Source organism: Myotis nattereri (genome assembly GCF_964212035.1).
Source record: "Myotis nattereri genome assembly, chromosome: 6".
NCBI classification, from domain to species: Eukaryota; Metazoa; Chordata; class Mammalia; order Chiroptera; family Vespertilionidae; genus Myotis; species Myotis nattereri.
The window spans coordinates 3,419,763-3,441,837 of record NC_138081.1 but is presented as its reverse complement, the minus strand read 5'-3'; the positions used below and the strand labels follow the sequence as shown (position 1 = coordinate 3,441,837).

Here is a 22,075-nt window from a genome sequence, read left to right as displayed (position 1 = left end):
AAAAAAATCTCGCCTCCTGCCCCTTTACCTCCGGTTTATGCATGGTGCAGTTCTTCATTTGAACCTGACCCCTTCTAATTGGACCGTTCATTAATTTAGGACCCCCATGCTTTCCTCTTGGTTTTTTTGTTGCATAGTATCAGTTTCAAAGACCAAAGCCCAGTGGTGACCCTTCTTTCTCTCCCCTTATCTTGCAACATTCATCTATTCTCTGTGAAAATGTTTCCTTCTTTCCATTATCCTGTGACTTTTCTTTATCCTCTGTGAAAGTATGTCTTCCTCCTCCCCTTATCCTGTGGCCTTTTTCTGTCCTTTGTAAGATAAACATGTTGGCATCTCCAAGCTGTTCAGGCCAGAGTTACCTCCTCCTTCACATACGCATTCCTCCCCCATGGACCCTCTTTATTCCCTAAACCTGCCTATTTTGTCCTTAGAGTTCCTCCCACTGGCTCTCCAGGAGGAAGGGGAGCTGAGTGTAGATTGGAAATGAGAAAACGACATTCTTTCAAATTCCTCATAAGGAGAGCCCTGCGTGTGTGTGAAAGGAGTATCTTGAAAGCCCGCGGGGTGTGGGGAAGCAGGAAGACCCCTGGGACATCTCTTGTCAGGGACAGGTGGTCTTTAAACCCGGTTGGAGGCTCAGGTGACTGAGGCTGGCATCTGGTGGGTTTCAGGGTCTCACACAGGGAGCCACGGGGAGAGGGGGTGCCGGCTGGATCTGTCTGTGCTGTGGGAGGGCCGGGAGGGTGGCCACATGGGTGCAGGGTCTGGAAAGGCAGCAAAACTTCATTCCCAGCTCAGCAGCTTGAGAGGCACTTGGAAATACAGAAATGTCTAACAAAGGCATTTTAACGTGTTTGCTTTAGAATGTACAATGTAACCTCATCTTATCCCCTTTGCATGTTTTAGTAAAATCTACAGAACTCAGGAATTTGAGTAGATTCTTTGGAGGAACTGAAAGTGGTGTTGAAAGAGACAGCATTTATGGACATGAGCCAGGGTGAGAGGCAGACATTAGGTGTGTGTGTGTGTGTGTGTATGCGCGTGTGTGTGCTGGTCGTGGGTTCAACAGAGGATGAGTAGCCCTGATAAATGCCCTCCCTCAGCAAACCCTTCATCTCCCTTGCTGCCCTGTTTGGCTGGTCACTGCTAGGGGATGGGGGAGGGGGGGACAGTGTGTCCCCCTCGCTGAGACCCTTTTGTCCTGACTTCCTACCTAGACTCCATGTCCCGGCCCCAGCACTGAAGACACCTTTCCCCCTCCTCCCCTCCCCTGTCCCCGTCTGCTGCTGGGAGTTCTCGCTTCTCATCCGCTCCTGACCCTGCAGGCGGGACTCTGACTTCTTGACCCTGCACTTCCAATGGTCTCATTGCCGGGGGGGGGGGGGGGGGGGGGGGGGTTTGGTTCATTTCTTCATTCATACATTCATTCACAATATTTATTGAATACTTACTGTATGCCAGGCATGCTTCTTAGCCCACTGAACCAAACAAATGTAAAGTCTTCAGGGACAGTCTAATTGAGTAAGAGAGACAATAAAAATAAACAAATAGCCCTGGCTGGTTTGGCTCAGTGGATGGAGCGTCGGCCTGTGGACTGAGGAGTCCTGGGTTCGATTCTGGTCAAGGGCATGTACGTTGGTTGTGGGCACAGCCCCGGTGGGAGGTGTGCAGGAGGCAGCTGATCAATGTTTCTCTCTCATCGATGTTTCTAATTCTCTATCCCTCTCCCTTCTTCTCTGTAAAAAAATCAATAAAATATATTTAAAAAAAATAAACAAATATATTGAAGGCAGTAGGTGCCCATGGAGAAAAAGTGAAGGAGGGAGACAGGAAGTGCTGTGGTGGACTGCAGTGTGTGTGCTTTCATATGAAATTTACTGGGGTAACATTGGTTAATAACATGTTTCAGGCATACAACTTCACAGGCCAACATGTGTGCTCACTACCCACAGTCTATTCTCCTGTCACCATTTGGCCCCTTTCCCCCTCTGCCCGCCCCAGCCCCCTCTCCTGGGCTGCAGTCCCCCCAGCTCTGTCCCCTCTCCCCTGCAGTTTTATTTTTAAAAAAATATTTTTATTGATTTCAGAGAAGAAGGGAGAGGGAGAGAGATATAGAAACATCAGTGACAAGAGAGAATCATTGATCAGCTGCTTCCTGCACGCCCCACACTGGGGGTCCAGCAGCAACCCAGGCATGTGCCCTGACAGCGAATGGAACTGTGACCTCCTGGTTCCTAGGTCGATGCTCAATCACTGAGCCACACAGGCCAGGCTGGGCTGTAGTTTTAGTTTTTATTTTATTCAGGTTTTTTTTTTTTAATTTCAAGAAAAATGATCTTACATGTAATAATATTACATGCAATAAACTTTAATATTTCAAGAAAAATGATCTTATATATAATAATGTTACATGCAGTAAATATTAATAGCTCAAGAAAAATGATTTTAAATATGATAATGTTACATGCAACAAACACCAGTTATTCAAGAAAAACTATCTTACATATAATAGTATTACATGCAATAAACATTAATATTTCAAGAATAAAAGGATTTTACTAGCCGACTTGGCTCAGTGGATAGAGTCAGCCTGCAGACTGAAGGGTCCCAGGTTCGATTCCGGCCAAGGGCACATGCCTGGTTTGCGGGCTCGATCCCCCAGTAGGGGGCGTGCAGGAGGCAGCCAAATGATTCTCTCTCATCATTGATGTTTCCATCTCGCTCTCCTTCTCCCTTCCTCTCTGAAATCAATAAAGAAATATATATCAAAATAAAGAATAAAAGGATTTTAAATATATTACCAAAACTGTGCTAACATAGTATGGTATCACAAAAGTTGTAGGAGATATTAAAAATCTGCAAGTAACAGGATTGCTTCTATTATATTCTAGTATATTTTCCCCCCTCTGGCTCTATTTTTGTTTATTAGGTTATGTTGTTCATTATATTCCACAAATGAGTGAGATCATGTGATATTTTTCGTTCATTGGTTGGCTTATTTTGCTTAGCATAATGCTCTCCAGTTCCATCCATGCTGTTGCAAATGGTAAAAGTTCCTTCCTTTTTAAGCAGCATAGTATTCCACTGTGTAGATGTACCACAGTTTTCTAGTCCATTCATCTACAGATGGGCACTTAGGCTGTTTCCAGATCTTAGCTATGGTGAATTGTGCTGCTATGAACATAGGGTTGCATATATCCTTTCTGATTGGTGTTTTTGATTTCTTGGGATATATTCCTAGAAGTGGGATTATTGGGTCAAATGGGAGTTCCATTTTTAATTTTTTGAGGAAACTTCATACTTTTGTGAATGATCCACGTGCACTTGAGAAGAATGTATATTCTGCTGCGTTGGGGTGAAATGGTCTATAAATGTCTATTAAATCCATCTAATCCTGTGTGTCCTTTAGAGTCACTGTTTCCTTGTTAAGTTTTTGTCTGGAAGATCTGTCCAGGGAAGTCAGAGGGGTGCTAAAGTCCTCTATGACTGTATTGTTGTCAATCTCTCCATTAAAGTCCTCTAGAAGTTTTTTAAAAAAATATTTAGATCCACCTATATTGGGTGCATATATGTTTACCAGGGCTATATCTTCTTGTTGGATAGTATTATGTAGTGATCTTTGTTGTCTCTTGTGATGGCCTTCATTTTGATGTCTATTTTGTCAGATATGAGTATTGCTACTCCAACTTTTTTTTCTTTTCCATTTGCATGGAAAATTTTTTTCCATCCCTTCACTCTCATCTCTGTGTGTCTTTTATTTTGTGGTGGGTCTCTTGTAGACAGCATATAGTTGAGTCATGTTTTTTGTATCCATTCAGCTACCCTACACCTTTTGATTGGGGGCATTTAATCATTTACATTTAGGGTTATTATTGAGAGGTACTTATTTATTGCCATTTTAATTCTGTATGGCTAGGTTTCTCTCTCTGTTTCTTCTTCTCAGCAATCCCTTACAGCAATCCCTTTAGCATTTCTTGTAATGCTGGCTTGGTGGAATAAAATTAGAAATCAACTAAGTAAAAACACCCCAAAACATTCAAACACATGGAGCCTAGCTAGCATGTTATTAAACAATGAATGGGTTACCAATGAGATTAAGAAAGAAATCATTAAACAATAAAGAATTAAAAAAATAAAAAAATTCCTGGAAACAAATGAAAATGAACACACAACAATCCAAAATATGTGGGACACAGTAAAAGCAGTCCTGAGAGGGAAGTTCATAGCACTACAGGCCTACCTCAACAGACAAGAAAAATTAATAATAAACTATTTAACCCTACAACTTAAAGAACTAGAAAGAGGACAACAAGAAAAGCCCAGAGTAAGTAGAAGGAAGGAAATAATAAAGATTAGAGCAGAAATAAATGACACAGAGACTAAAAAAGCAATACAGAAAAAAGAAATGAAACCAAGAGCTAGGTTTTTGAAAGGATAAACAGGATTGATGAGCCTCTAGCCAGACTCATCAAGAAACAAAGAGAGAGGACCCAAATAAATAAAATCAGAAATAAAAACGAAGAAGTTGCCATTGACACCACAGACATACAAAGGACTGTAAGAAAATACTATGAGCAATCATATGCCAACAAGCTGGACAATGTGGATAAAATGGACAATTCCTACAAAAAGACAATCTTCCAAAACTGAATCAGGAAGAATCAGAAAACCTGAAGAGGCCAATAACAGCAGATGAAATACAAGCAGTAATAAAAAAAACAAACAAACTCCCAGCAAACAAAAGTTCTGGGTCAGATGGCTTCACAAGGGAGTTTTACCAAACATTCAAAGAAGAACTAACACCTATCCTCCTCAAACTATTCCAAAAAATTCAAGAGGAAGGAACACTTCCAAGCTCTTTTTATGAGGCTAGCATTATCCTAATCCCAAACTCAGATAAATACACTACAAAGAAAGAGAATTACAGGGCAATATCCCTGATGAACACAGATGCTAAAATCCTCAATAAAATATTAGCAAATCAGCTCCAGCATTGCATCCAAAAAATCATACACTGTGACCAAGTGTGATTTATTCCGGGGATGCAAGGCTGGTACAATATCCGCAAATCAATAAACGTGATACATCACATAAACAAATTGAGAGACAAAAATCACATACTAGTAATCATATCAATTGATGCAGAAAAAGCATTCAACAAAGTCCAACACCCTTTCTTGATGAAAACTCTCATCAGAATGGGAATACTAATAGAGGGATCATACCTCAGCATAATAAAAGGCTTATATGACAAACCCACAGCCAACATCATATTCAATGGGCAAAAACTTAAACCATTTCCCCTAAGAACAAGAACAAGACAGGGATGCCCACTTTCACCACCCCTGTTTGACATAGTACTGGAAGTGCTAGCCGTAGCAATCAGACAAGAAGAAGAAATAAAAGGCACCCAAACTGGAAAAGAAGTAAAACTGTCATTATTTGCAGATGACATGATATTGTACATAGAAAACCTTAAAGACTCCATAAAAAAACTACTAGACTTAATAAGTGAATTTGGCAATGTAGGATACAAAATTAACACCCAGAAATCTATGGCTTTTTTTACACACCAATAATGAACTCACAGAAAAAACAATTAGAAAACAATCCCATTTACCATTGCAACAAAAAAATAAAGATACCTAGGAATAAACCTAACTAAGGAGGTAAAGACCTGTACTCAGAAAACTACAGGACACTGAAAAAAGAGATGGAGGAAGACATAAACAAATGGAAGAACATACCGTGCTCATGGATTGGTAGAATCATCATTAAAATGTCCATACTACCCAAAGAAATCTATAGATTCAATGCAATCCCCTTCAAGGTACCAATAGAATATTTCACAGACCTAGAACAAACCCTCCAAAAATTCATCTGGAATAAAAAAAAAGACCTTCAGGCCTAACTGGTTTGGGTCAGTGGATAGAGCATCAGCCTGCGGACTCGAGGGTCCCAGGTTCGATTCCGGTCAAGGGCATGTACCTCAGTTACAGGCACATCCCCAGTAAGGAGTGTGCAGGAGGCAGCTGATCGATGTTTCTCTCTCATCGATGTTTCTAACTCTCTATCCCTCTCCCTTCATCTCTGTAAAAAATCAATAAAATATATTTTTAAAAATAAAAATAAAAATATATTTTAAAAAAGACCCCGAATAGCCCCAGCAATCCTGAGAAAGAAGAACAAAGTTGGAGGGATCACAGTACCAGATATCAAGCTATATTACAAAGCCACTGTTCTCAAAACTGCCTGGTACTGACACAAGAACAGACATATAGACCAATGGAACAGAACAGAGAACTCAGAGATTTGCCCAAGCCATTATGCTCAATTAATATTTGACAACGGAGGCAAGAGCATACAATAGAGTCATGACAGTCTCTTCAATAAATGGTGCTGGGAGGAAGTCCTTCGGGACTTGCCCGCCTGGTCCCCCAATATTGCAAAATTATCTCGTGTCTTTTCCTCTCATTTGTTGTGCGGCTCCTCTTTCAGATACCGAATCCTACTCCACACAGAACATGGAGGGAGTCATACTCGACATCTGGCGCCCGACGGGTAATCTGGAAGTGCAGGTCTTGCTGGAGCGAGAAAAGGAAGTTTTCACCAAAAAGGTGTGGAAAACTCACCGAAAAAAGGTGAGGGGAAGTCTACCGCACGCAATGCCCAGGATCAACTACAGAAGCCAGGGTCTGTGAGTACACTGGGAACGTTTTCTTAACCAGGCTAACAAACGGGGCAAGATTTGGCTTTAAAAGAGTAGATTCGGCTTTAAAAAGGTATATTTGGCTTTTAAAAACTAAGAAACTTTATTATAGACTTTTGATTTGCATGTTTAAAGTGTTAAAATTTTAGAAGGTAATCTTTTACACTTTTTGCATGTTATTGTAGAACATAACCTTTGTTTTTCTTGAAAAAGGTACTCTTAAAAAAAAAAAGAAAGAAAGAAAAAGGTACTCTTTTATATCAGGCTGAAAAAATAGTGCCATGCTCATCTTAATGTGTTTTCTTACCCAAATTAAAATCTTAATTTGTATTTGGAATCTATCTGTAATAAGAAATGAAACGCCGCTGCTGAATCTCTCTCTGGTTCGGAGAGATTCAAAGGTGGCAGGAGAGTGCAGAGCTATAAGCTCTCCCGCAATGAGATTACTTAATGTTCTGTTTAAAAACTACCGGATGCCGAAACCGGTTTGGCTTAGTGGATAGAGCGTCGGCTTGCGGACTGAGGGGTCCCAGGTTCGATTCCGGTCAAGGGCATGTACCTGGGTTGCGGGCACATCCCCAGTAGGAGATGTGCAGGAGGCAGCTGATCGATGTTTCTCTCTCATTGATGTTTCTAACTCTCTATCTCTCTCCCTTCCTCTCTGTAAAAAATCAATAAAATATATTAAAAAACAAAACAAACAAAAAAAAAACAACTACCGGAGAACATGTTTGGAACATCAAACTTTGGCTAAGATAACCTTGGGTGCTACCCATTGCTTTAGAAAGCGAAATAAGGAAAAACTTAAAATGTCTTTTTCTATTAAGCATGACTTTGGGAACAAATACGCCATCTGATTCATTTGCTGAAACTTCCCCCAAAGCAGGATGTGGTGGAAAGGAAAAGGGAGCACATGGCGATCCAATATGGACGCCTCCTCTAATTTAAAGTCTCCTTATCGTAATTGAAAAGTTTGACAAAAATTTAAAATGCGTCTGGGATTTCTGTTCACGTATAAAGAGAAAACTTGGCTTGGAACTAATGCGCGCTCGTTCCGATTTTGGACATTTAGATAGAGTTTTGAGCTAAACTCTCTCTTTACAAATGTGCAGAATAAAACCCAAGACTGATTATTTCTTAAGGAAAATGGCAAATTTGACCCAGGGTAGAAATTCTAGCAACAAGATTGGTATTTTTCCATAATAAAGTGATTTTTGAAATGTTAATGAAGCCTGTTCCAAAGCTAACTTTAAGACCCCTAAAAGAAAATTCAGTAAAATTGTCTCTGTTATAAAATTTGCTAAAGCAAATGCCTTAAAATAATAATTGGATTTGAATCAAAGTAGCCCGGTAAAAAACCAGCCCTTTGTTAATTAAAAAGGCTAGCCAAGCCTTTCTAGAGGAGAAAGGGGCTAGTCGCTTCCCGCCTGTAGCAAATTCTTAAAGAATATGCTCAATTTACATCTGATTGGTCCAGGATAGGCCAAACCTATTTTTCCAGGGGAAAACAGTCCCCTCCCCCCCAGGCTGCGATCTCATGGCCAATTTTGAAACTTCCAGCGGGCAAGCAACTGGCAGGAAACAATGTAGCTATAAGCTTGCTTCTTGACCTTCCCCAGAGAAAAAATTATGGTCCTTTTAAAATCAAGGGCTGGGCCAGGCCTGCCTTGCCAGCCTCAAATGTGGTTTTCCAAAGCTGCTGGGAAATTTAAGACCTTGGAGTTTATACCTAGGTATCTTGAAATAACATAATACTGAATTAAATGAGATCTGAGTATGCCTCATACAAAATCTAGAGGACAGTATTAAATCTGTTGGTTGATTATGTCTTGCATTTTTGAAGTTTATTCTTAATGTTACTGATTGAGAAATGCTAAATATTTGACTTGCCAGCTAAAAGTTTAAAAATCGGATTGAATTGGGAAAAATTGTATAATTATAATAGCTAAATGCTTAAAAAAATATTTTATTTTTAAGAAAATTTTTCTTTCCTCTGAAATAATTAGAATTCAAAATATGTTGCTTATTGATCTGATAAAAAGAGGATTAATTTTATGATCTCAACTGAAAATTTTTAATACAAAAACCAGTTTAAACTTAATTGATATTCTTTAAGATAATTATAAAAGGTATAAACAGCTAATGGGATTTCTGCTTGTCTGAGTATAATGTTGGCCATCTATCTTTTAGCGATTTTTGTTTGCTCTTCCCTTGTTTATTGTGAGAATAAGGAAATCATCTTTTCTGTCAGAGAACAGTTTAGGCAGCCACAACGTTGGGCTGTGTGACTTGGCAGCCGCCATGTTGGCCGCATGGCTCACCGCTCCCCCTGGGGGCCGCCATCTTGGAACAACAAAGGCCCCTCCCTCTGACTTAGTCAATCACAAAAGGAGTGTCTGCTTACTGAGGCAGGATGGGATTTCAGGGGTGGAGTTTTAAGGCAGAGTTTTACTGTGGAAATGCGGATGGGGCAGAAAGTGTGCTTGCCTCTCGGATTTATTTAATACTATTTTTAAGAACATAGTTTTAATGCTTAATAAAATTAGCAATCACGGTCTTAATATAATTTCAGTGGTATGATAGACCAATGTGTTCAGCAGTTGGCTTTATAAAGGCCAACAATAGAGCTCGTATTCCTTAAAAAGGCTAAGTCATTTTTCTAATCTCTTAAATCTAGAAAACCCGGCTTTCCTTAAACTAAGGACAATTAAAGGTTATATGTTCCCTCCCTAAACAAAAGTTAAGTAGCTTATGTCAAAGTATTTAAAAGGGACTGATAGCAGTGATCCAATTTCTGTGATCCCAGACGAAATTTTAAAACCAGTTTAAATTTAATTGATATCTCTTAATAATTATAAGAAGTATATAATTTTTAAATCATATATATATATATATATATATATATATATATATTTGATGGTCTTTCAAGTTGGATTTCAAAACTATAACCAAGAATGACTTTGAGAAATTTCACGGGCCCTGAAATGTTTTCAAAGGTTTATTCTCTCTTTTTAAAGGATATTTTAATTTAGCTAAATTTAATACACTTGAAATCACATGGAAAGCTTTATCAAATAAAAATTAATAAATATATTTTAAGTTTTTGCCTCTGAGAAAGGGCAAAACAAGTTATTTTGTTTAATATTTCTTAGAATACAGCAGTGGAATTTTAAGATGTAATTTGAAATAACAAAAGCTACTTGCTGCTGCATTTTAAATTAGGCTGGAGGTGGGGACACGTTTGCCCCTTGTGAATCAGAAGTTTACTAAATACTAAATTTACTTGCTTTGCTTTTTAAAAAATATTTACTTAAATTACTATCCTTGTAAGCAATTGAATCCTAGTAAAGTAAATTCTTCTAAAAAGGTTACTGAAGGCTTCCCACAATTCCTCTGTATATGCAAATAAGTCGAAGTGTATACTCTTTAAAAATATAATTGCTAACATTTACAGATTGTTGTTAAAATACAAAATCTGACAATAATTAGTCACCATAAATGAAAAATCACTTGAAATATATAGCTTTGCCACAGTATTTGTTAAAATCTCAAAAGGCAACCATGTTCCTTACATTTGTTGCTTGTGTGAGAAAGAAAACTGTTGGGAAGGAAATAAAAAGAGGTTTCCTTCAGATGTCTAACTAAAATTAAAAATCAATATATTGGGCCTCAAAAGCTAAATTAAATAATTTGTGTTTTGCCTCCTTAGACAAAGTTTATGTAAATTTACCCAAAGACTAACACCAGAAATTTAATTAATGTCATTTACTGTCCATAACTTAGGACAAGTAAAGTTAAAAGAAATGTTATTTCAAACTGACTTAAATTGGTAAATTGGGCTAAGTGGATATTCAGGGGAACTTAGCTGTCACCTATTAAAATACAATTTTTATATAAGACCTCCATAATTATACAAAAAAAATACTATGCAGGAACCAATTCCTGGAGCTTTAACTGTTTTTACTGATGGGTCATCTAATGGGAAAGCTGCCTATCATACTATAAATTCTGACCGAGTCATACTTCTGTGCAAAGAATTGAATTAGAAGGTATTAAAGCTGCGTTGCAAGATTTAAAACAGCATGTTAACATAATTTCTGATTCCTCTTATGCTTCGGGCCTAGTAAGTAGAATTGAAACTGCCCGGTTGAAATGGCTTAGTGACCAAAGTTTATTCTTAATTTAAGCAAGTTCAACAGATTTTGCAGCAGAGAAAATACCCTTTTTATATCACCCACATCAGGGCTCACAGCATATTACCTAGCCCATTAACTAAGGGAAATGCACATAATGATCAATTGGTTGCTTTATTAAAAGAGGCTTCAGAGTCTCATCAGCTTTTACATCAGCCTGCTAAAATGTTGTCCAAACAATTCTCAATCTCTCGACAGAAAGCAAAACAGATTATCAAGGAATGTCCCAGTTGCATGTTACATCTACCTCAAGGGCCTAACACAGGAGTCAACCCTAGAGGTTTGCTAAGGGACCATATCTGGCAAATGGATGTAACACATTATACTCCTTTTGGACGTCTTGGGGCGTTACATGTCTCTGTAGATACTTTTTCAAAGGTCCTATGGGCCACTGTATCTACAGGAGAGACGGCAAAACAGGTTATTAATCATTGCCTAGCTGCTTTTGCTGTCATGGGAATTCCAAAGATTATTAAAACTGATAATGGACCTGCTTATACAAGCTGTCAATTCCAGGAATTTTGTAAAAAGTGGAAAATTCAGCACATTACGGGAATACCATATAATTCCCAAGGACAGGCCATTATTGAACGTCAACAGCAAAGACTGAAATCTCAATTAGAAAAACAAAAAGGGGGGGATGATGGAGAAATCACCTGTGGGTAGGCTGCATCAAGCCTTAATTACTCTAAATTTTTTCACTTGTGATGCTGATGGAAAGACACCTATGGAGCTACATTGGTGTCAGAATAAAAGGAACAGCCCAGAGACCACTTGGGGCATGGTAAAGTGAAGTATGGTAACAATTAATTCAGGTAAAAACTATAAGTTTCATATGTCTTAGAAGGCACATTTTTCCTTTACCTGGGAAGGACAGCACAGCTATCCCAAGTTCAGTGGACTCCAGTTAATATGTCAACTCAGTGTTCTGGAGACCCAAAACTGCCTAAGTGCCTAAGTTTAACCCAGGTCACTCAAGGATTCTAGACCCAAAACTGTAATTTAGATAACATGCCTAAGTTTATTTATTTATTTATTTTTTTAATTAAATCTTTATTGTTCAGATTATTACATTTGTTCCTCTCCCCCCCCCCCCCATAACTCCCCTCCTCCCAGTTCCCGCCCCACCCTCTGCCCTCACTCCCCACCCACTGTCCTCATCCCTAGGTGCACAATTTTTGTCCAGTCTCTTCCCGCATCTCCCACACCCCTTTCCCCCCCAAGAATAGTCAGTCCATTCCCTTTCTATGTCCCTGATTCTATTATAATCACCAGTTCATTCTGTTCATCAGATTATTTATTCACTTGATTCTTAGATTCACTTGTTGATAGATGCATATTTGTTATTCATAATTTGTATCTTTACCTTTTTCTTCCTCTTCCTCTTCTTAAAGGATACCTTTCAGCATTTCATATAATCCTGGTTTGGTGGTGATGAACTCCTTTAGCTTTTCCTTATCTGTGAAGCTCTTTATCTGACCTTCAATTCTGAACGATAGCTTTGCTGGATAAAGTAATCTTGGTTGCAGGTTCTTGGTATTCATCACTTTGAGTATTTCTTGCCACTCCCTTCTGGCCTGCAAAGTTTCTGTTGAGAAATCAGCTGACAGTTGTATGGGTATTCCCTTGTAGGTAACTGAGTTTCTTTCTCTTGCTGTTTTTAAGATTCTCTCTTTGTCTTTTGCTCTTGGCATTTTAATTATGATGTGTCTTGGTGTGGTCCTCTTTGGATTCCTTTTGTTTGGGGTTCTCCGCACTTCTTGGACCTGTAAGTCCATTTCTTTCACCAGGTGGGGGAAGTTTTCTGTCATTATTTCTTCAAATAGGTTTTCAATATCTTGCTCTCTCTCATCTTCTGGCACCCCTATAATTCTGATGTTGGTACGCTTGAAGCTGTCCCAGAGGCTCCTTACACTATCCTCGCATTTTTGGATTCTTTTTTCATTTTGCTTTTCTGGTTGGGTGTTTTTTGCTTCCTTGCATTTCAAATCATTGACTTGATTCTTGCGCTCCTCTGGTCTGCTGTCGGGAGTCTGTATAATTTTCGTTATTTCAGTCCGTGTATGCTTAATTTCTAGTTGGTTCCCCAATATAACATCGAGGGTCTCATTAGTTTTCTTGTAGATCTCATTAAGTTTATCGGCGGCTTCTAAACAGTTCTTGAGAGACCTTAAAAGTGTGGTTCTGAACTCTATATCTTCCATTGACAATTTTGTCCTGTTTCTTTGTCTCCGCATTTTGTTATGCTTCCTTGGTGCACCCCCTAGTGGTCTTTGTGTGCAGTCTTGTAGTTAATACCAGGGAGGGTTTGACCTCCAGGCCAAGTGGCTGTGAGAATCAGCTGTGTCAGCAGTGAGAGAACTTCTGTCCTCTAGGGAGGTGCTAATCTAGCCTTTGCCTGAGGCTATCCGGCAAATGCCTCTGTGCAGGGCTTGGGCGGGGCGGGTGGGTCGCACAGGATCAACAGGGTGGGCCGGAGAGAGCAGTTATGGTGGCTCTCAGTCCTGTCCCCAGGAGCTCTGCCTCTCTGAGTCCCAGCAACGGCTGCAATCCTCGGAGAGAAAGCTGCACTCGCTCTGACTGAAGCCAGACAGTCCCACTTCTCTCGTTTGAGTCTGGGTCCCTAAAGACTCGCCTGTATCTGGAGCTCAGAGTCTGCGACTCCCTCCCGATTGAAAATGCCAACCGCGCCCTCCGCCGCCAGCCCACTCAGCGCACTCCGCACCTGAGAATTTGACTTCAGCACTGCGCCTCCTCTGAGTGTCCGTATGCGTTTCTCTTTCCTCCTAGTTGTAGGACTTCCACTCAGCCAGCGTTCCTGTGGTTCTGGGTGATATCCCTTCTGTTTTTTGGTTTCACTTTTGAAGTAGTTGTTCAAAGCAGCAAACTCCAGCGTTAACCTATGCCGCCATCTTGGTTCTCCCCAACATGCCTAAGTTTAACCTAGGTCACCAAGGACTCTAGATAATGTGTTCACCCAAAAAACTGTAATTTAGATAGCATACTGTCTCTGCTTCTGTAAATTTCTTTTTTTTTTTAAACTAGGTTCCTCATTCCAAACCTTAAGTTTAAAATTTCGCTGAAACCGGTTTGGCTCAGTGGATAGAGCGTCAGCCTGCGGACTGAAAGGTCCCAGGTTCGATTCCAGTCAAGGGCATGTACCTGGGTTGCGGGCACATCCCCGGTGGGGGATGTGCAGGAGGCGGCTGGTCGATGTTTCTCTCTCATCGATGTTTCTGACTCTCTATCTCTCTCCCTTCCTCTCTGTAAAAAATCAATAAAATATATTTAAAAAAAAATAAATAAAATTTAAGTTGTCATGACCTAGAACAAAGAATATTCTTACATGGTATTATTCTACAAAGTTTTATTAATTTTTGATGCTTTAAAACAGTATATTGTGCATTTATCCCAAACAAACTTACAAATTCTTTGAATGTTTGGCAACAATTTAGTATTTAAGGACATAAAGGGATTTATTCCTTTCCACTGTGTGGAGGGCCTCCTGGGGAAGGCACTTAAGCATTCTGTATTGACCTCTCTTGACCTTTTTTTTTTGCCAAAAGGATTCTAATTGTCTACAGCTGTTACCTGAGCTCTCTGTTCAAACTGAGATCATGAAAAACTGGTACCATGGATCTGTCTCTGGCCCAATGGCGTAAGCTGGGCCCTCTCTGGAGAAGAAACTTGGGTTCCCTATGATCAATGCCAGGGCCCTGCCAGCAGGTGAGGGGATCCAAAGGCAGTTGCTGGGCATGGAGGCCAGAGGGACATAGGCTACCAAGGAGACAGAACTGAACCTCACATCACCCTACTTGGCCCAGAGATGGCTGGTAGTCAAAGACGGGTAAGACCCCACAGGGTGGGGCAACCTAAGACAGGCACAGTCAGGGGGCCAGTAGGAGAAAACTTGGGGTGCAACAGAGGTGGGGCACAGATCACCCCCCCAATGGTGCAGGGGCTTGAACACTCGCCCCTTCTGAGGAAGGTCTCCTGTCCCCATGGCTGCTTCTTGCTTCCCATGCCCAGCCCAGATCAGGAACCAAATAACAGAAGAGACTTGGTCCAGCTGTAAATGGTACCCAGAAAAACGAGGCTTAGTTTAACAGACTCTAAATTTAAATCTAGCCTAACAACAGAAATGCTTAAGACTCCTCAAGGATGTAAAGTGATCCTTTTCATTAATATTTACAGTGTAAATTAAGATTATTGTTAAAATATTTGACAGCAAAATAGTTTTCAAATTAATTAAAGTCAAGTTTTCAAATTAATTAAATTTGGCTAATTTGAAATAAGTAATTGTTCAAAAAGTATTAACAAAAATTTTCATTTCGTGGTCAAATTGCTTATCATGCTATGAACCTAAAGCAGTCATATTTTTTGTGCCAAAAATTAATATTTAAAGCTATCTAGACTGCATTATAAAATTTCCAAGAAGCCTCCCAACTAAATCAAAAAAAGGGGGATAGTGGAAAAATATAGTGGAAAAATGCCACGTAAGAAAATAGATCTTATAACTAAATTAAAATTTTTTTGTTAGCGAGACACCCAGAAAAAACACATTATGCCAGGGTAAGCCAGGAAAGATCATTTTAAAGAAAAGACCCCAAGTAAGGTTTTTTCCTTTAACCTTTGGTCAAGAAAATGTTTGTATACTTTCAGAGAACAGCAACAAAGACCATGTGGATTCCTGTAACAACAGATCCCAGAAAGCCAGCCACAAAGACGGAAGAGACAGTTCAGAGATGGAGATGGTGAAGACGCCTTGCCATGCTAGCAGTCAGCAGCTGTGCGTCTCTGCAGGGTGCCCAGGACCAGACCAGAAAGGACCGGACCTGCATTTTCCACCATCCAGAACCAACATTTCATTGCTGGCATGTACACATGAACTTTTAGACATTGAAACTTGGACTCAGAACTGTTGGACATTGAAATTGGGACTTGTTCTTATATTTCTAGTCTATAGATACTTGATTTTTTTTTAAAGAAAAAATAAGGGGGAGATGCCGGAGACCATTCATTGTCTTCACTAGCTGAGTTTAGACAGAGACCCCCCAAAAGCTAGTAGCCCTTGAAAGTCCTAGTAAAGGTCAGGGCTTGAAAGTCCTAACAAAGGTCAGGGCTGTGCACCACCCAGTTAATCTAGGAAGCACTCAGTTAATTTAGGTAATAATAGTTGAAGCATCCCCACCTTAGTTCCCTTAATTCCTTAGATACTTATGTAGATTCTTGTTGATTATTGTTAATCAGATACCCTGCCTACTCCCGGAAACCTATTGATGAGCTAATCAGATACTTAGTCTATTCCTGGAATTTGTCCGCTGATCCCTGTGTCATTGAAACCTCCTTACCCTAGGGCTACCCCAAACAAACCTCCTTACCCTAGGGTTACCCCAAACAAACATCCTTACCCTAGGGCTACCCTAGACCAAATAAAAGGTTGGAGCGGCCTGAGCATCGGTGGAAGTCCTTCGGGACTTGCCCGCCTGGTCCCCCAATATTGCAAAATTAAAAAAAAAAAATGGTGCTGGGAAAATTGGATAGTTACATGCAAAAAAATGAAACTAGACCACCAACTTACACCATACACAAAAATAAACTCAAAATGGATAAAAGACTTAAATGTAAGATGGGAAGCCATAAAAATCTTAGAAGAATCCATAGGCAGCAAAATAGCAGACATATGTTGTAGCAATATATTTTTTAAAATATACTTTATTGATTTATTACAGAGAGGAATAGAGAGTTAGGAACATCGATCAGCTGCCTCCTGCACACTCCCTACTGGGTACGTGCCTGCGACCAAGGTACATTGCCCTTGACTAGAATCGAACCTGGGACCCTTGAGCCCGCAGGCCGATGCTCTGTCCATTGAGCCAAACTGGTTAGGGCTGTAGCAATATTTTTACTGATACAGCTCCTAGGGCAGGGATGGGCAACCTTTTTGTGATTGCGTGCCAAAACCAGCAAAATCTCTGACTCAAAATTCTTCTGTGTGCCAACCCTAATTTTTTGAGAACATGTTACGCCTACTTGATATCTCTTAAGGTGTACATATGTGAAGAACCTTGAAGAAATAAAATCCATTTGAGCGACAAAAACACAGTATATGATGATGAAACATACATTTATTTTTTAATGTATATATGTACACTGACAGTCCGACAGAAAACTTTATGGCTCCGTTTGATATTATCAGTGGGACTTTTGCTGCTGCATCACTGATGACAGAGATTTTACATCAGGTTCATATTTTGTGACCTTCAGAGATATGCATGAGCTACTACTTTCATCCGTCAGGCTACTCCTGTTACAAGACTTAACAAAATTCATCACTGAGAACAAAGATTCACAGTGTATGTGGATGAAAACATGGAGAGAAACACTGTTGCAAAGTTTTTTAAACAGAAAAAATTTTCTGGAATGGCATTCCAAGTCCTCAATAGTTCATTTTCGACACTATTGAAATTGCTCTTCCCTTCTCTCGTCAATCCATGTCTGTGGTCTTTAAGATAACTTGTTATGTAAAATTATTTATTTATCTAAGATGCACCTACACTGAATTTATCTGAAAAATAAAAAAGTTGATATTAAGAAAAAAATTGTAAATGGAAGATTATAAGAGAGGGTTTTGCATGCCAGCAAAAGTTACTGGCGTGCTATATTTGGCACGCATGCCAGGGGTTGCCCACCCCTATCCTAGGGCAATGGAAACTAAGGAGAAAATAAACAAATGGGACTACATCAAAATAAAAGGCTTCTGCCCAGCAAAAGAACCCATCAACAGAACAAGAAAGCCCACTGCACGGGAGAACATATTTGCCAATTTTACATCCGATAAGGGTTTAATCTCCAAAATTTATAGGGAACTCATACAACTTAACAAAAGGAAGATAAACAATGCAATCAAAAAATGGACAAAGAACCTAAATAGACATTTTTTGAAAGTGGACATACAGAAGGCCAGGAGACATATGAAAAAAGCTCAAAGTCACTAATCATTAGAGAGATGCAAATCAAAACAACAGTGGGGTACCATCTCACACCTGTCAGAATGGCTATCATCAACAGATCAACAAACAACAAGTGCTTGCGAGGATGTGGAGGAAAAGGAACCCTTGTACACTGCTGGTGGGAATGCAGATTGGTGCAGCCACTATGGAAGACAGTATGGAGTTTCCTCAAAAAGTTAATAATGAAACAGCCATTTGACCCAGTGATCCCACTTCTGGGAATATATCCCAAGAAATCAGAAACACCAATCAGAAAGGATATATGCACCCCTATGTTCATAGCAGCACAATTTACAATAGCTAAGATTTGGAAACAGCCTAAGTGCCCATCAGCGGATGAGTGGATTAGAAAACTGTGGCACATCTACACGATGGAATACTACGCTGCTGTAAAAAAGAAGGAACTCTTACCATTTGCAACAGCATGGATGGAACTGCAGAGCATTATGCTAAGTGAAATAAGCCAGTCAATGAAGGAAAAATACCACATGATCTCACTCATTCATGGATAATAAAGAACATTATAAACTGATGAACAAAAATAGATATAGAGGCAGAGCAGCATCGAACAGACTGTCAAACTACAGCGGGAAGGCCAGGGAGGGTTGTGGGGGAGGGGGGGTTAGAGATCAACCAAAGGACTTGTATGCATGCACATAAGCATCACCAATGACATAGACTGCAGGGCATGTGCTGAGGGGTGGGAATGGCCAGGGAGATGTCAATGGGGGAAAAGGGATACATCTGTATTACTTTCAACAATAAAAATACATTTTACAAAAACAAAACAAGAAAACTGTGGCTATGACAGTGAAGCCCTTATGTTTCTGTGAAAGAGGAGGTAAAACTCTGAAGTGGAACAGCTTCTGCGGTGATAAGATCCAAGGTGTAGGGCATGTAGAGTCAAGGTTATGGTTGGAGTGGACAAGGTGAAGCAACTGGGAAATCCAGTATTGAGCCTGGCCCGTGTTGCTCAGTGGTTGAGCATCCACCCACGAACCAGGAGGTCATGGTTAGATTCCTGGTGAGGGCACATGCTGGGTTGTGGGATCAATCCCCAGTAAAGGGCATGGAGGAGGCAGCCGATCAATGATTCTCTCTCATCATTGATGTTTCTATCTCTCCCTTTTCCTTCCTCTCTGAAATCAATAAAAATATTTTTTTAAAAAGAAATCGTGTATTGAAAAGTCATATGCAAGATGTGTACAAGAATGTTCATAGGAGATTGGTTTATAATAACCAAAAATAAGAAACAATCCAATTGTACATAATGAAGTGAACAGATAAACAAACTCGTATAATCTAATACTACTCAGCAATGAAGGGGCAAGCTACTGATATGGCAACAACATAGATCAATGTCACAGACATGCAGAATGAAAGGAGCCAGGTACAAGAGTGCATAGCATAGGATTCCATTTACATGAGATTCAAAAATAAGTTAAACTAATCTATAGGGGCAAAAACCAGTGGTTGCTTCTGGGAGTGGGGAAGGGTTGACCAAAAAATGAACATGAGAAAAATTCTGGGGTGATGGGAATAATCTACATCTCAGTTGCAGCATTGTTGACATATATTTGACAGAGTTCATCAAACTGTATGCTTAATACCTGTGAATGTTACTGTATATAATGTATCTAAGTATTTAAAATGTCATCTACCCTGCCCTAGCCGGCTTGGCTCAGTGAATAGAGCATTGGCCTGTGGACTGAAAGTTCCTGGGTTTTGATTCTAGTCAAGGGCACATGCCCAGGTTGCGGGCTCGACCCCCAGTGTGGGGCGTGCAGGAGGCAGCCGATCAATGATTCTCTCTTATCATTGATGTTTCTGTCTCTCTCTCCCTCTCCCTTCCTCTCTGAAATACACACACATACATACACACACACATATATATATAAAATAAAAGCATAATATGCTAATTAGACCAGACAGCCAAATGACCTTCCGTACATCCTTCTGGATGACCTTCCAGACGAAGCCAGGGCTGCGAGGGCCGAGGCAAGCCATCGAGGCTGCGAGGGCTGATCCCCTTGCACGAATTTCATGCATCGGGCCTCTAGTATATATATATATAAATGTCATCTACCTGGCCATTAGGTCTTGATGACAGAGGTGGAAACAGGAAGGAAACTGGAGAGGCAGATGCCAGCTCTTGGTGAATGTGAGGGAAGTTGGACAATGACACAGAAAGAACGAAGGTGACAGGGTCCAATGCTATGAACCTCAAAGGAGACGTCGTGGTCAGAGGTTGAAAGTATAAACTGGAACCATTAATTAGTTTGAAAACGTTTGTAAGGACTTGGTCAGAGAAGTCGCCCACCTCTCACCCCTGCCAGCACTCAGAAGAGACACCCGCTGAGTGGGATCACCTGTGCAGGGTCCCAGGGTCCCTTCGGGGTTGGCACCTCGTCACCTGCTCTGAGCTCTGTGTTGGGCGTTTACTGGTCCTGATCGCACTCTAGTCAGCACACAGCTGGGTGTTACAGAAGTTAGACAAGAGGTGTGTGCATCACTTTACAGCTTTTCTTTTAAAAAATATTTTTCTTGATTTCAGAGAGGAAGGGAGAGAGAGAGAGAGGCAAACATCAATGATGAGAGAATCATTGATTGGCTGCCTCCTGCATGCCTCCCCCCCCCCGCCCCCCCCCCCCCATGAAGCCCACAACCCAGGCATGCGCCCTACAGGGAATTGAACGGGGACCGCAGGATCGAACCTTGTTCTTAAGTCGATGCTCAGCCACTAACCACGCCGGCCAGGCAACTTTACAGCTTTTTCTGTTCATTGAGTCTGGAGTCCCTGGTGAACTGTTCTTTTGGAAGATTCCATCCTTGTGTCCACTGAGCTCATTTGCAGGGCAGTTCCCGCCCGGCAGGGTGAAGTTCCCAGGCGTCTCAGGGTTACTGAAAAAGGCCGCACACGTCCCAGGTTTATTCTAGACGGGTTACATCTGAGTGTTGTCTTTGGGATCTACAACGGTTTTGGATATTGAAAATCATAGGCAGAGGAAAGAGGAAGAGAGCAAGACACCCTTCAGTTCAGGCCCAGCGGTAACATCGGTCAGCCTAGCCCAGGACTGGGAGGCGCTGGGGCGACACTGTGCCCAGCACAGCAGGGTCTGGCGGTAACAGATGCGGCTCCCACTTTGCAGATGCGTCAGTAGTGGAACCAGGACTCCAACGAGGCTGCCTTCCAGGCCGCGTGGCCCTGGGCGGTGCAGTAGTGCACTCAGCGGGTGGCCCATCCACCCCACCCCCGGCCACAGAGTGGTGACCTCCCCCTCTCCAAACCGGGGGCTTCTCACAGCTGAGGAGGAGACACCCTTTCCTCTACGCAGACTCTTTGGGCGGTGATAGGTGTCGATAGGACCAGGCAAGGTCAGGGACAGGGAGGAGGCCAGGTGGGAAAAGCCACCTCTTGGTGCCTCCGGCTGCCTCAGGCTCCAGGACCACCAGGGGGCAGACCTCGCACAGCCTGGCAGCTCCGTGCCACCGCGGGCTGGGTGGCCCCGACACAGCGTCGCGCACGGGAAGGGCGGAGGCCGTACTCCCGGGCTGTGGCGCGCCTGCTTGTCGAGGTGGTTCTGAGAAGTCACATTTGTTCGAGCTTATAGTTTGCGGGGAACTGGGATTTGCACCCAGACTCCATGCTGCGGGCTTAACCATGAGATTACTGCTTCTCCAAAACAACGAAAAGCTTCAGATCACCTGGGGGTGGGGGTGGCGGGTGGAGGGCGCTAGCTGTCTACACGTGTTGTGAACAGAGCTAGAAACACAGGCACCAAGAAGAACAACGCATTCATCTGAAAGGGCACAGAGAGCCCCCGCGGGGTGCTCAGTTGGTTGGAGCATTGTCCTGTGCACTGGGATTTCTCTCTCTGTCTCCCCCTGCCCCCCTTCCTCTCTCTCAAGTCAATAAACATATCCTCAGGTAAGGATTTTAAAAATAAAATAAATAAAATAAGTACATAACATCAAAGGAGCCAGAGAGAAGTGTGTGGCGAGGCTGGCCCTGTTTCACCGGGCACATCCAGGTCACCCCCTTGTCCCCGTGCTGTGCGCCTCACGCGGCTCTGCCATGCGCGTGTGTGCCATATTCTCGTATTGACCCCTCTACAACCGTGAGCTACATGCACACAATGCGTCTTTCCTTTGTGTCT

At 41.4% G+C, this 22,075-nt stretch overlaps 1 long non-coding RNA gene across 1 annotated transcript in view; it reads left to right on the top strand.

Moving 5' to 3' along the window:
* LOC308520999 overlaps nt 1–16,495 on the top strand; it is a 29,961-nt gene extending 13,466 nt beyond the window's left edge. Inside the window, exons 2-3 of the long non-coding RNA XR_013996124.1 lie at nt 6,502–6,644; nt 15,568–16,495. This is a non-coding gene — a long non-coding RNA (uncharacterized lncRNA). The remainder of the gene's footprint in view (nt 1–6,501; nt 6,645–15,567) is intronic.
* The last annotated feature ends 5,580 nt before the right edge of the window (nt 16,496–22,075 follow it).